Source organism: Dendrobium catenatum, unplaced genomic scaffold (assembly GCF_001605985.2).
Source record: "Dendrobium catenatum unplaced genomic scaffold, ASM160598v2 fragScaff_scaffold_948, whole genome shotgun sequence".
NCBI lineage: Eukaryota > Viridiplantae > Streptophyta > Magnoliopsida > Asparagales > Orchidaceae > Dendrobium > Dendrobium catenatum.
This window is the reverse complement of record NW_021319410.1, coordinates 81,584-95,707: the sequence shown is the minus strand read 5'-3', so window position 1 is coordinate 95,707 and position 14,124 is coordinate 81,584. Positions and strand designations below refer to the sequence as shown.

Sequence of the window (14,124 nt, the reverse complement as noted above, 5' to 3'; positions counted from 1 at the left end):
TATCTCCATCTAATCCGCCTTCCGAAAAATTTTCCTTGGAACTTAATCCGTAAATACTCTCCCCGAATATAACGGAAAGTTTGGGGCCCAATAGCTCAAATTTTTATTAACCACAATCTTAGTTAAGCTCTTAGCCTCTGAACCATTTGAGCATTCCAAACTCAACTACAAGAAGGTGCCTACCTTAGCAATCTTACACTCAATTGTTTTCAACTCATCCTAGGCTTAGGAACTCTCTAAATCCGCTCACACTTCAGCTTCCCTTCATCAATAAGAGAACATCAAGCCTTTTAAATTATTTGCCGACATCATAAGATAACCCTATGGCTACATATTTTCCCTCATTCAGGACTCGATCTATGTCTACTCACCCTTTCTTGAGCTTGCCCAATGGTTGGTTACACTTTGGGTAATTGATTTTGCCTTCCCAAGGGCCTATAAAAAGGCATCATGTGTTTAGACTTGATGCAATCAAAAATTTGGGAGAGGGACCCAAATTTTTGATCACAAAACATTACCTTTCTAAGAACAAAATAAAGACATAAAATGCTTAAAAGAACACAAATACTATAAAACACAACTTTATATAATAAAACGACTTACAAACTTTTGACTCAAATGACACTTACAATTTGACGCTTACAAACTTTGACACCAACAAAAATGACACCCTAAACTTGCTACTTGAGAAGAAAGATACAGGTGAGGTGGTACTTGCGGATAGAAGAAAGAGATTAGGAGACGAGACGAAAGGTTGGAAAGAACCCGCAGGATTTCCATAGGAGGAGGGGAAAGAAGATTGGAAAGAGCCCGCAGGATTTCCAAAACCAAAAAACCTCTCAGGTTTTTCTCTCAAAAATAACTCACATCATCTTTTTTTTAGAACAAACTCTTACATTTCATATAAACGAACACTTTTATAAATAAAGACTTACAACTCTTAAAATTAATCTTTTAACCTGCGGGTTGCTTGGAAATCCTGCGGGGCTCTTTCCCACCTTTTCTTTTTCTTCATCCCCTCCTGAAATCCTGAGGGCTCCTTTCCCACCTTCTCTCAAGCTTCTACATCTTTCTTCTCTCCGCAAGTTTCAATTCCAACTTGTATCCTTCTTCTCAAGGCCTATAACAAAACTTTAGGTGTTTAAGGTGTCTTTATTTTCAAGTTTGTAAGTGTTGTTTGTAAGGTGTCTTGTTGAATTTGTAAGTGTCCAAGTTGTAATAGTCTTTTTATCATATAAAAGTTTGTTTTTGTCTAAAAAAAAAAAAAAAAAGATGATGTGAGTTATTTTTGGAGAGAAAAACCTGAGAGGTTTTGGTTTTGGAAATCCTGCGGGCTCTTTCCAATCTATCTTCCCCCTCCTATGGAAATCCTGCGGGCCTCTTTCCAACCTTCGTTCTCGTCTCCTAATCTCTTTCTTCTATCCGCAAGTGCCACCTCACCATGTATCCTCTTCTCAAATAAGCAAGTTTAGGGTGTCATTTTGTGTGTCAAAGTTTGTAAAGCGTCCAAATTTTTTTATTATTAAGTCAAAAAATGAAAAAACAAAAGCCAACTCATCGGGAGATGAGTTCTTCAAGTAGGGGAGTTTGATGTATGCAAGGGGGGGGGGGTCAACACAAGTTGAATTTTTCTTGTATTTTCTTGCCTTGTGTCTTTTCATCTTCCCCCTCTCCTTTTATGTTATCTGTCCTTTCATCTTCCATTTGTCCTTTGTATGTTTGTTGGTTTCATGTAGGCATTGGCTGTTTTCGGTTTGAGCTTATGTAGTTGAAACTCTAGTGGTGCCAGCTCATTAATATCTAGTGGAGGAGTAGCTCATTATGAGCTGATGTTTAGCTCTAAATTCATTATGAGGTGTAAGATATTAGGTGAGTGGAACTTGTCTCTTCCTCTTCCTTTGCCTCTTGAGCTGCTGCATTATTTTTCCCTCTTTAGGCTGTTGGAACCGTGGCCTTCATGGTGCTTTAATGGTGGCTGTTGGTTTCTTGTGCTTGGCTGTTGGAACCGAAATTCCCTCCTTGGATTTGCTGTGCCGTTTGGGGTTTCACTGTGCTGGAACCGTGGCCACCTTTTGGAGATTTGAGGTGCCGGTTGGAATTTCTGAACCTGTGCTGAAATCGTAGCTTTTTTCCTGGCTGAAACTGTGGATTTTGCTGGCTGGTTTCGTGGCTTTTTTTTGCTTTTTCAGCTGCTGTTTTGGGCTTTTTGGCTTCTGATTTTGAACAGCCAGCTGGCCCTCATTGATGGCTTTTTGTGGGCTGCTGTTTGGGAGGATTTCCATGGATCTTTCCACTGTTTTCAATGCAATTTTCCTGCAGAATTTGTGCTGTCTTTTGGTCTTCTATTTGGTGACTTATGGCCTTCTATATTCTTATTTTAATGAGATTAATTAGTGGTTTTAAAGGGCTGTTTGGCTGCCCTCTTTGATCTTATAAGTAGGAGTTGTTTTGGAAATGTTAAAAAAAGATGATGTGAGTTATTTTTGGAGAGAAAACCTGAGAGGTTTTTGGTTTTGGAAATCCTGCGGGCTCTTTCCAACCTTCGTCTCGTCTCCTAATCTCTTTCTTCTATCCGCAAGTGTCACCTCACCTGTATCCCTCTTCTCAAAGTAAGCAAGTTTAGGGTGTCATTTTGTTGGTGTCAAAGTTTGTAAGCGTCCAAATTGTAAGTGTCATTTGAGTCAAAAGTTTGTAAGTCGTTTTATTATATAAAGTTGTGTTTTATAGTATTTGTGTTCTTTTAAGCATTTTATGTCTTTATTTTGTTCTTAGAAAGGTAATGTTTTGTGATCAAAAATTTGGGTCCCTCTCCCAAATTTTTGATTGCATCAAGACTAGTGAGTAGTGTTGTACGAGCATTTGTGTATAGGCCACATTTTCAATTATTTTCTTATAATTTTTCTTGTAGCTCTCAAAACTTTATAAATATGGAATGATAAGATACTGTTAAAGATTCAAATTTTAACTTTCCAAAGAGTTATAGTCCTTTATCCTTAGGTTTGTTATTTTATTCCAGTATTCATTCTCTTTATTTGTTCTTTTTTATAGAGTATCTATATAATGATGTTGAATACCTAGTTGTCTCTCCTCTTAAAGTAATCTTTTTCATGATTACTAAGTTTTAATTATAAAGTACTATAATTTTATTATTTCTACTTGAAATGACTTTTACGATCAGTCTGAGTATTACTCTGATAGGAAACACTTGAAGATTTCAAGTAAATCCTATCAATAGAGATGAAAATTAACAAAATGCTCCACAAATCCCATGGAAAATCAACAAAACAGTAATTTTTATTGAAGAAATCAAACTAACAGAAGAAATAAAGCAAGATACAATTGATCCTCTATTCGAGAGGAGGATTTATCTCTCCCAAATCTCTAGATGCCGCTAGAGCCCAAAAAACCCTAAACCTACGAGATCTCAAATTCCAATCAAATTCAAGATGAAATCCTTAGACAACCCCTAATTCAAATTTTCTCTCCCAAAGCAATATTTAATTGAGTTGTTCCCTCCCAAAACAATAATTATTTGAGTTGTGGGCCCCACTACTTAGCTGCTTCCCCCCCTTCCCCTTGGGTCCACCGCCTGTAGACAAAAATCGATCCACTAAGGACCGATTCAGCTGGTTCATCCAGCCCCCCTTGGGCTGGCCTAACATTAGAGTTCCGTCTCTGTTTCACACGGGCTAAGTCCAATGGGTCAGTCTAACAATACTCCCCTCCCAAAGTGCCACATTGTCCTCAAGGTGGAACGAAGAAAATTGCTATTAAAGCGCTCGATCAATAACACTGGACTGAAAAATGGACTGATACTGAGTTGAACGATCTCTACTTCCAGCATCTCCCAAATCAATCTTTCGATTTCATCCTTCTAGAATTAGGGATGATGATACGGATGAAAACTGAGAGGTGAAATTACTTCATTTAAGATGATAACATGCTCGTGTTTCTGCGCAGGAGGCAACCCTATGGCAGCTGAAAAATTTCACTGAACTGTTGAATCAATGACTGTACTGAAAAAGGAATGTCTTGGCCCTACTTCAATCTAATTCCCTATAGCCTATCAAGTTCCATCAGATAACCTTCTCCTACCTCTTTGCTCCTCACATTGGTTTTATGTGATATCATGGTTTTGGTGAGCCCTGCATCTCTCCTGATCACTGCACTTCTCCCTTCTACCATCAGCTCCATCATCAATGCTCCCCAGTTAACATTAATGTCCCCCAAGGTCTGTAGACACTTCATCCCCAGGATGACTTAAGTGCTCCCTAACTTTAATAGGAGAAAATTCTCTGATAAGGACATCAGTCAGAGATTTCAACATGTGTATCATTGACGTAGTTGTGGATCGACGACTACGATTCAGATTATATATTTTTTGATGTATTTTTATTTTTTGTTTTATGTTGCATTTGAGTTTTCTCATTTTACTCTATGGGGAATTGAGTCTATGTTGTAGCCCGAGGGCACTTTCGTCTTTTCGATTTTCTTTCATTTGGGCCTATTTATAGGAGGCCTCTTGCATTGTAATGGATGATGATTATTGAGTAAAATTTTAGATTTTTCTTTGTCTCAAGTTGTGAGCTCTTGAGTGGAGAGAACCCTAGGAGAGGGATATGCAATACCCGACAGCCGTCTGTGGATTCCAAGCTCACGGTTAGTCTTTGATTTATTTACTTCATACTCTTTCTCCTCCCCACCGCCACCCTACCCCATAATTTTCCCCCATACCCGAAGCTCCTCTCAATGCCCCATACTCCCGGGCTCCATTAGCTCCCAAGCCACCGGCCTCCTAGCAAGACCAGCAGCCGACCACCATCCTGCCCCCCCTCTTCCCCCCAAGCCCTACAAGTCGCCGGCCATCAATCCACCAGCCAAGGATTTTGAATTTCAAATTTCAAAATCGTCCATAATTACTTTTCTTAATTATGTCCTCATTAATTTGGAAAGTGGCTTCATTTAGATTCAAATTCAAATTTGAATTCTAAAATTTTGTCTATTAATAACGTATATTAGGAAACCTCCTAAACCCATTAAAATCTGAATTCAATTTCAGATTTAATGATAATCCTCAATTAGATCCTTTCCGGGCCCACATATTAAATACAAACACCTTAAATTTCCCTTCATGTGGTCGACCCCTCTCTAGCCCTTTCTCTCTCCAATTTTTCCACCTAGACCCCCATTAAACCCCCATTGGTTGCCGCCCAATCAAGCCACATTATTGGAATTAATTTGAATTTCAAATTGAAGATTTCCTCCCTCTAAATCGTAAAACCAATTTCAGATTTTAACCCAAATCCCTCTAATTCACCTCTATCCAAAATCCGGCCCACCTTTCACTTTCTCATCCACGGCCGAACCTTCCCCTCCAAACCCTCCTCACTGCAATACACCACGCCGTTCCATGAACATATATGGCAGATCTGGAAGTTGATCACGGGCTTATTCTCAATTCTCAAGGGGAGGCTGACGTCATCCAATCACCATTTTTCGACCCCGGATTTGGATTTGAAAGCACCGTCGAGGAATACATTGATCGTATCTCCTTCCACTTAGCAGACGTCATCAACGAACAAAGACCTATTAGAGATTGGAAGATCACCGGTCGACCACCTGTTCCTCCAACTCCGACTCCTTCCCCGGCAACTAGCACCCTTGTCATCGCATGTCTTCTAGTGGCGTGTCTAAGTTTTCTTGCAATCTTCTTCCACTAAAAGAACTCCAATTATGAGTGTGAGTGAGGGATTCCCCATGGTGAATGATCTACTTATTAAGCTGTGGATTCATGTTAACTTTCGCCATTAGCTTATTCATTTATGATGTTGTTGTTTTGCAAGTATCTCGTTAATCTCCATTGTAATTGATTGCTATTACTTAACTTTTCTACATAGTGTTCTAAATCTAACTTGAAGAATCATTATCTTATAATTGGGAAAGTGAAGTTTATACTTTTAATTAAATTCCTCAACAAAGTTCTTGTTTGCCACTTTATTTCACATCATATTTGGTATTAGAGCATGGTAGCATGTGTTACATGTGCTGGAAGTTCCTAGGGGTCTAGATTAACCTTTCCTAAGCTTGTTTGCATGCATACCATCACGTAGTAAATTTTTATTCACTGTTTTGCTTGCTGTCCACTAATTTCCTGCACTGTTCACATCATTTTAAGTGAGTATCCTTCTTTGTTTAGGTGTTGTCCACAACTTAGTTTGCTGTCCAAACTGTCCCTGCTCCATTTAGTAACCTTTTGGTGAGTCTTGCTTGGTGTTTAGGTGCTGCCCTCACTCTAAGGACCTTCCTAAACTCATAACTACCTTAACTCCCTGCTATAGTTTGCTGTCCACGCAAAAACTGCATCATTTAGAGGCATTAGTAGCATAGTATTTTAGTGTCTAGGTGTTGTCCTTTACCCCTTTACCTCTCCTAGTGTCCCCTAACTTCTACCCATGGATCCGGAACACATTCAAGCGACATTAGACCTTATCGTGGGCCAACTTGGGATGGTTACTCAACAAATTAGGAACACTCAGACTGCTTAGCCGACTTCAGACGCCAAACGGGTGAGCGACGTGAAAACATTGAGCGTCTAGGACACCCCGCAATTTACACCCCTTCTAGACCGCATTCACCATATGGTGATGAAACCCGGACTGAATATGGACCACCTTTTGATCAATATCGTCATAACCTTAGAACCAATCAGGACCCCATAGGACATGAACACACTTGGAGAGATAACGACACTCAATTGCTTAAAAACATCCAAATAGATACCCCTTCCTATGATGGTACCCTCGACCCTCAAGTCTCCTTCGATTGGCTCAAAGGGATGGATAGTTATTTCAAATGGTATAGCATCTCGGAAGCTAGGAAAGTTAGGTTTGCCGAGATGAAGCTTACGGGTCGAGCTAACCAATACTGGACAAGCTTGAAAAATATGTGCGAAGCTCGAGGTGAGCACCCCATCACCGACTGGCGAACTATGAAGCAAGAGCTCAAGAAAAAAATATCTCCCTCCCTCATACTTCCCCAAGATCCTAGATAGATGGAATAGGCCGACAAAAGGGAGTAGAACTGTAAAAGCATATATCTCCGCTTTTGAGGACTAAATGATCCGTTGCAGCGGAGAAGAGACCACTACCCCTGCCCAAATCCTTTCTATGTTTAGAGTCGGCTTAAGGGAAGATCTTCGAAATGAGTTTTTGTTACAGGAGTTGACACTTTGGAAGCAGCCTGCTGTTTAGTGCTTGATCTCGAAGAATCTAGGACCCATTCCCACTCTAAACACCTAGACTCCCGCCCAAACTCGTATAGAGCTTCCTCCAGTCAACCCCAAAATTGACCCGCTGGCCCTATGATTAACCGACTCTAAAGGTAAAACCCTTGAACGTGAAACTCCCAAAGCAACGTCTAGAACTAAATATTATAGGTGTCATGGCTATGGGCACATTTCCTCACAGTGTTCTAGTCCCTACAAGGTGACCATAATCGAAGAGGTTGAAGAAGAAGAGGAAGAACCTGAGACTGACTTGACCCATCGTGTTGACGATGAAAAAGACTTATTCTAAGAAGTAAATCTTGTTGATCTGCAAGTCGTTAGATGTGCGTTGTCCCAACCCAAACTCTGTGACGATTGGCGAAGGTCTTCAATTTTTCACTCCTTTACTAAGATCGGAGACAAGAAATGAGAAGTTATCATCGACAGTGGAAGTTGTATCAACGTTGTTTCTTCCGTCATGATTTCCACCTTAATTTAAAAACGACACCCCACCCAAAGTCGTATAAGGTCGCTTGGATTAATTCGACTACTATAGAAATAAAGGTTAGGAGCCTTATTCCCATAGAGTTTGTTGGATATCAAGAGAAGATTTGGTGCGATGTTTTGACTATGGATGTGGGTCAGATTATCCCCGATCGCCCGTGGTTATTTGACAATGATGTCCATATTTATGGGAGGACAAACACTTGCGTGTTTGAGCATAACGACAAGAAAATCAAGCTTGTACCCTCCCAATCGAAACCCTATAAGATTGAAGTCAAACCTACTCCTGTTAAACCGGGTTGTACCTTTTAACTGCAATGGAAGTAGAAGTTGAGTTTAACCAAGGAGCCCCCATGTACCCCCTAGTGGCCCATGAAACAAATGAGGAATTAGGAGAGCCCATCCCGGAAGAGGTTCAACCACTCCTTGAGACTTTTGCCGATGTTTTCCCCGAGGATCTTCTAAACCAGTTACCCCCTCTGCGAGACATCCAGCACGCGATAGACCTAATACCCGCAGCCTCACTGCCTAACCTTCCCCACAACAAGTTAAAAGAGCAAGTTGATGATCTGCTCCAAAATGGATTTATCAAAGAAAGCTTAAGCCCATGTGCTGTCCCAGCACTTCTGACTCCCAAAAAGGATGGATCCTGAAGGATGTGTATTCATAGTCACGCTATCAACATGATTACTGTAAAGTATCGCTTCCTCATTCCTCACTTGGATGACATGTTGGACATGATGACCGGAGCAACTTTCTTTTCTAAGATCGATCTTAAGAGCGGTTATCATCAAATAAGAATCTGCCCAGGGGACGAATGGAAAACGACATTTAAAATTAAAGATGGGTTGTACAAATGGATGGTTATGACGTTTGGCCTTAGTAACGCTCCTAGTATGTTCATGAGAGTTATGACCCAAGTTTTGCACCTGTTCTTAGGAAAATTCGTTGTGGTCTATTTTGATGACATTTTGATCTATAGTAGTTCAGTGGACCAACATCTTGATAATCTAAGATAAGTTTGTGAGATCCTGAGAAAAACGCAATTGTATGCAAACCCTAAGAAATGTATGTTTCTCATGAATCGTGTCACTTTTCTTGGATTTATCATTTCCTCTCAAGGAATATTAGCTGACCCCGAGAAAGTTCGAGCAATTAACTAGTGGCCTGAACCGAAAAATATCAGAGATGTTCGGAGCATTCATGGATTGACCACTTTTTATCGGAGGTTAATTAGGAATTTTAGCATGATAGTGGCACTCTTAACTGGCTGCCTAAAGAATGGAGAATTCCATTGGACTTCATCTGCCACTAAACCATTCGAAGAGATCAAAAAGAGAATGGTCGAGGCCCCAATTATGCGTCTTCCTGATTTTTCTAAGATTTTTGAAGTAACCTGTGACGTGTCTAGTATTGACATAGGAGTTTTGTCGCAAGAGGGACACCTTGTTGCCTATTTTAGTGAGAAGTTGAATGATATTTGGCAACAATACTCGACCTAGGCAACAATTAGATTTAATCCCCATGGCTCCTAAGTCTAGAACATCTGAGTCTGCATCTGCATTTGCATCACATCTACAAGAATTGCATAAGGAAATTAATAGAAGATTGAACAAAGCAATGCTAACTATAAACGTAATGCTGACCTCAAGAAACAATTTAAAGAATTTGAAGTGGTAGACTTTGTAATGGTCCAGATTCGTTCGGAGCGGTTCCCGCAAGGGGCCGTTAAGAAATTACATGCAAGAAGCGCAGGACCTTTCAAAATAGTTTTCAAAATAAATAGTAATGCTTATGTGCTAGACCTTCCTAAGGGTTTTAATATTAATCATATGTTTAACATTGAAGATCTTGTAGCATTTGAGGGTCTAGAGTTTAACCCCCCTAATCCACTAAATACCGAGCCTTGTGTGACCCTACCTGATGAGAATCCTAGCTTACCTCCACTCCCAAACATTCTCACTTTACCCATTGCGGAGAAGATTGAGGCAATATTTAGCGATGAAATTATTTCCACTAGAGACGGTGGTTGTTAAAGGTATCTAGTTCAATGGGCAGGGAAATCGGAGATGGAGAATATTTGGATCGACCGGGATGAGCTACAAAGGTTGGACCCTGATCTACTGGAGTAATACGAGAGTTCCAGGGATGCTTACTCGACAGGGTCGAGCTTTCTCCCACCTGGGGAGAATGATGAGGACATTAGTCAGAGATTTCGACATGTATATTGTCGACGTAGTCGTGGATCGAACGACTACGATTCAGAGTCTGTATTTTTGATGTATTATCTATTTTTGTTTTATCTTGCATTTAAGTTTTTCCATTTTACCCCTATGGGGAATTGAGTCTATGTTGTAACTTTAGTCTTTTTGGTTTTCTTTCATTTAGGCCTATTTATAGGACCTCTTGCATTGTAATGGATGATGATTATTGAGTAAAATTTTAGATTTTTCTTTGTCTCGAGTTGTGAGCTCTTGAGTAGAGAGAACCCTAGGGGAGGGATATGCAATACCCGATAGTAACCGGTGGATTCCGAGCTCTCGGTTAGTCTTTGATTTATCTACTTCATACTCCTCTTTCTCCTCCCCACCGCCACCCTCCCCCATAATTTTTCCCCATACCCGAAGCTCCTCCCAACCCTCCATACGTCCAGACTCCATTAGCTCCGAAGCCGCCGACCTCCTAGCAAGACCAGCAGCCGACCCCCATCCCGTCGCCCCTCTTCCCCCCAAGCCCTACAAGCCGCCGTCCATCAATCCACCACCCAAGGATTTTGAATTTCAAATTTCAAAATCGTCCATAATTACTTTCCTTAATTGCATCTTCATTAATTTGAAAGTTGCTTCATTTAGATTCAAATTCAAATTTGAATTCTAAAATTTTACCTATTAATAACGTATATTAGGAAACCTCCTAAACCCATTAAAATCTGAAGTCAATTTCAGATTTAATGATAATCCTCAATTAAATTCTTTCCAGGCCCACATATCAAATGAAAACACCGCAAATTTCCCCTCTTGTGACCGACCCTTCTCTAGCCCTTTCTCTTTCCAATTTTTTCACCTAGACCCTCATTAAATCCCTATTAAACCCCCATTGGTTGCCGCCCAATCAAGCTACCTTATTGGAATTAATTTGAATTTCAAATTAAAGATTCCCTCCCTCTAAATCTGAAAACTAATTTCAAATTTTAACCCAAACCCCTCTAATTCACCTCTATCCAAAATTCGGCCCACCTTTTCTTTTCTCATGCATGACCGAACCTCCCCCTCCAAACCCTCCTTATCGCAATACACCATGCCGTTCTATGAATATGTATTGTGGATCCGGAAGTTGATCACGGGCTTATTCTCAATTCTCAAGGGTTGGTTGACATCATCCAATCACCATTTTTCGACCCCAGATTTGGATCTGAAAGCACTATCGAGGAATATGTTGATCGTTTCCTCTTCCACTTAGCGGACGTCATCGACGAACAAAGACATATTGGAGAGTGGAAGATCACTGGACGACCACCTGTTCCTCCAACTCCGACTCCTTCCTCGGAGACTAGCACCCTTGGCATCACATGTCTTCTAGTGGTTTCTCTAAGTTTGCTTGCAACCTTCTTCCGCTAAAAGAACTCTAATTATGAGTGTGAGTGAGGGATTCCCCAAGGTGAATGGTCTACTTATTAAACTGTGGATTCATGTTAACTTCACCATTAGCTTATTTATTTATGATGTTGTTGTTTTGCAAGTATCTCGTTAATCTCCATTGTAATTGATTGCTATTACATAACTCTTCTACGGAGCGTTCTAAATCTAACTTGAAGAATCATTATCTTATAATTGGCAAAGTGAAGTTTATACTTTTAATTAAATTCCTCAACACAATTCTTGTTTGCCACTTTGTTTCACATCATTCTCCCTCACCTGTGACCAATACTCTCTTACATATCCCCTTACTCGTCTCCACCTTCCCTGTACCCATTATCACTCTATAATACCCTGTATCTACCAATGTCACCCCAATTAGTCCACGACATGGTTGGAGATGAAATTATGGATAGCCCCACTATCAATCAACACCACCACTTCCCTGCTACTATTTTCCCTTTCACTTTCATGGTATGATTCAGAGTGAATCTTACCACTAAATTCAGGGAGACCTCCATCACTTCCAGTTGCAGCTTGTCCTCAATCTCTCTCCCATTCTCTCACCTCCCTCCTCAATTTCCTCGTCATCTCAGACGATGAGAACTTGAAGAGTTCGATCCCTACACTTGTGCCCGGGAGTATACTTCCCATCACATTTAAAATAGTCCTTTCACAGTCTTCTCTTGCATCTCCCTCTTCATCAGTCTTTTGAAGTTCCCCGCACTTCCTCCTCCTGCTGGATTCTCCCTGGGAGTCTCATTAATGTTGCCTTATGTAGGCCTCTTGGGTGCTAGAAGGGTGGTTGTCATCCTATAAAAGCCGTATGAACTACTGCCTCTGGCTCTCCTCTCCTGGTATTTTTTATCCTCCACTAGTTGTGCCAGCTCCATAGCATCCCCTAAGTCACGAGGTCTCATGACCCTCACTGTTGTTTGAATCTTTGATTTGAGCCTCTTCATAAAATTTCCTTTTAGAACTGTCTCTGAGAGACGATATAGCCGGCTAGCAAGGTACTCAAACTTGCCACAATACTCTAACATTGTCCCCTCCTGCGTCAGGGCAAAGAACTGCTCATAAAAGTCTTCTCCCCTACTAGTTCGAAAATGTTATAGTAAATAATCCTTGAATTCCCTCCAGCTCTAATGAGGCGCCTCATGTCCCGCCATTGATACCATGCTAGTGCCCTCACTTCTAAGCACAGTCTTGTAGCTGTCAATTTCTCCTCATCTATTATCCCGTTGACTGTGAAGTATCGCTCCACCTTGTAGATCCATTCACGTGCGTCCTCGCCCTCAAAGATGGGCATCTTCAATTTCCTTACCTTCGGGTCACCCCTGTTTCCCTTGAATCCTCCATAGCCTCTCATTCCTCAAAGACCCCCAGTTGTCACAATCTTCATTCCGACAATCATACCCAAGCCCTTCATCAAAATTCCATCTTCTTCTTTCAAAATCAGCACCGAGACGATCGAAATCATTTTCTCTCCTCACAAATTCAGCACCCCTTCTTTCGTAGTTAATGCTCATCTCCTCCCTAGAAAGTGGTTCTAGAGGAGGCATTCCATCTTCACTCTCAAAGATCTTCACTTTTGGATTTTCCCTTCCCATAAACCTTTTAGGTTTCCCTCCTCTTCCATGGCCACTGGTAGTTCCTTTTGCTTCTGATGTTGTCGGATTTGGTTTGTCTTCAAGTAATTTTTTCAGCATGTCTTCCACCGCGGTGAACTTTCCCTTCATTGATGGATGCGATATGATTTTGAAAATAAAAAATCTTCTCCTTAAAATCTGATTTGAGTTGCCAAAGTTCTCCCTCCAAATCTTTCACATTCCTTCCGACAATTGGTTCCCCTAAGATTGATGTGCTCTGATATCAATTTGATAGGAAACACTTGAATATTTCAAGTAAATCCTATCAACAGAGATGAAAAACAACAAAATGCTCTACAAATCCTATGAAAAATCAACAAAACGGTAATTTTTATTGAAGAAATCAAACAAATGGAAGAAATAAAGCTAGATACATTTGATTTTCTATTCGAGAGTAGGATCTATCTCTCCCAAATCTCTAGATGTTGCTAGAGCCCAAAAAAACTTAAACCTAAGGGATCACAAATTTCAGCCAAATTTAAGATGAAACCCTAACCCTTGCAAGAGAAACTATTTAAAACAAAGAATATTAGAAAATTCCCTATTACCATTGTCTGTTCTCATTAAAATAAGTATGCATTCCTGCCATTTGATCCTAAAGATTGACAACCTGATCTCTTAAAATTCTGGGGCACGGGTCCTAGGCTGACTAGGTAAGCTATACTAGCTGGGTCCTAGGCTGACTAGGTAAGCTATACTATACTAGAGAAGAAAGCTAATAACAATAACTAGATAGTATCACTTTGTTTTGCACCTCATCAATTTGCAACATTGCTGACTTTTTTTCCTTGTGGTTGTTATTTGCTTTCTTCTCTACAACCTCTCTTAAAGTGATATTTTTCTTATGTCAGAACGAAGTCATTTCCTTGTATTGTCATGAGACCTTTTTCCATGATTAAGAGGTATTGCCATCCTTGGAAGGTTTCTCCATATCAAGAAATTTCTCATGTTGGTTTTCAATCACATATTTAGAAAGAATTATATTTTTAAAATCATTTGATTTATGGTATCTCTATCATACAACAAGATGTCACAAAAATATTTAAAGTGTGTGTGTGGGTGGGTGGGGGGG

At 40.3% G+C, this 14,124-nt stretch overlaps 1 protein-coding gene and 1 long non-coding RNA gene across 2 annotated transcripts in view; both read left to right on the top strand.

The window, feature by feature from the left end:
• LOC110094291 overlaps nucleotides 1-14,124 on the top strand; it is an 83,933-nt gene that overhangs the window by 24,512 nt on the left and 45,297 nt on the right. The gene's annotated exons all lie outside the window — the stretch shown is intronic.
• On the top strand, nucleotides 1,518-2,728 carry LOC114580328. Its single transcript, XR_003701689.1, has 2 exons — nucleotides 1,518-1,620; nucleotides 1,737-2,728. It is a non-coding gene; the product is annotated as an uncharacterized LOC114580328 (long non-coding RNA).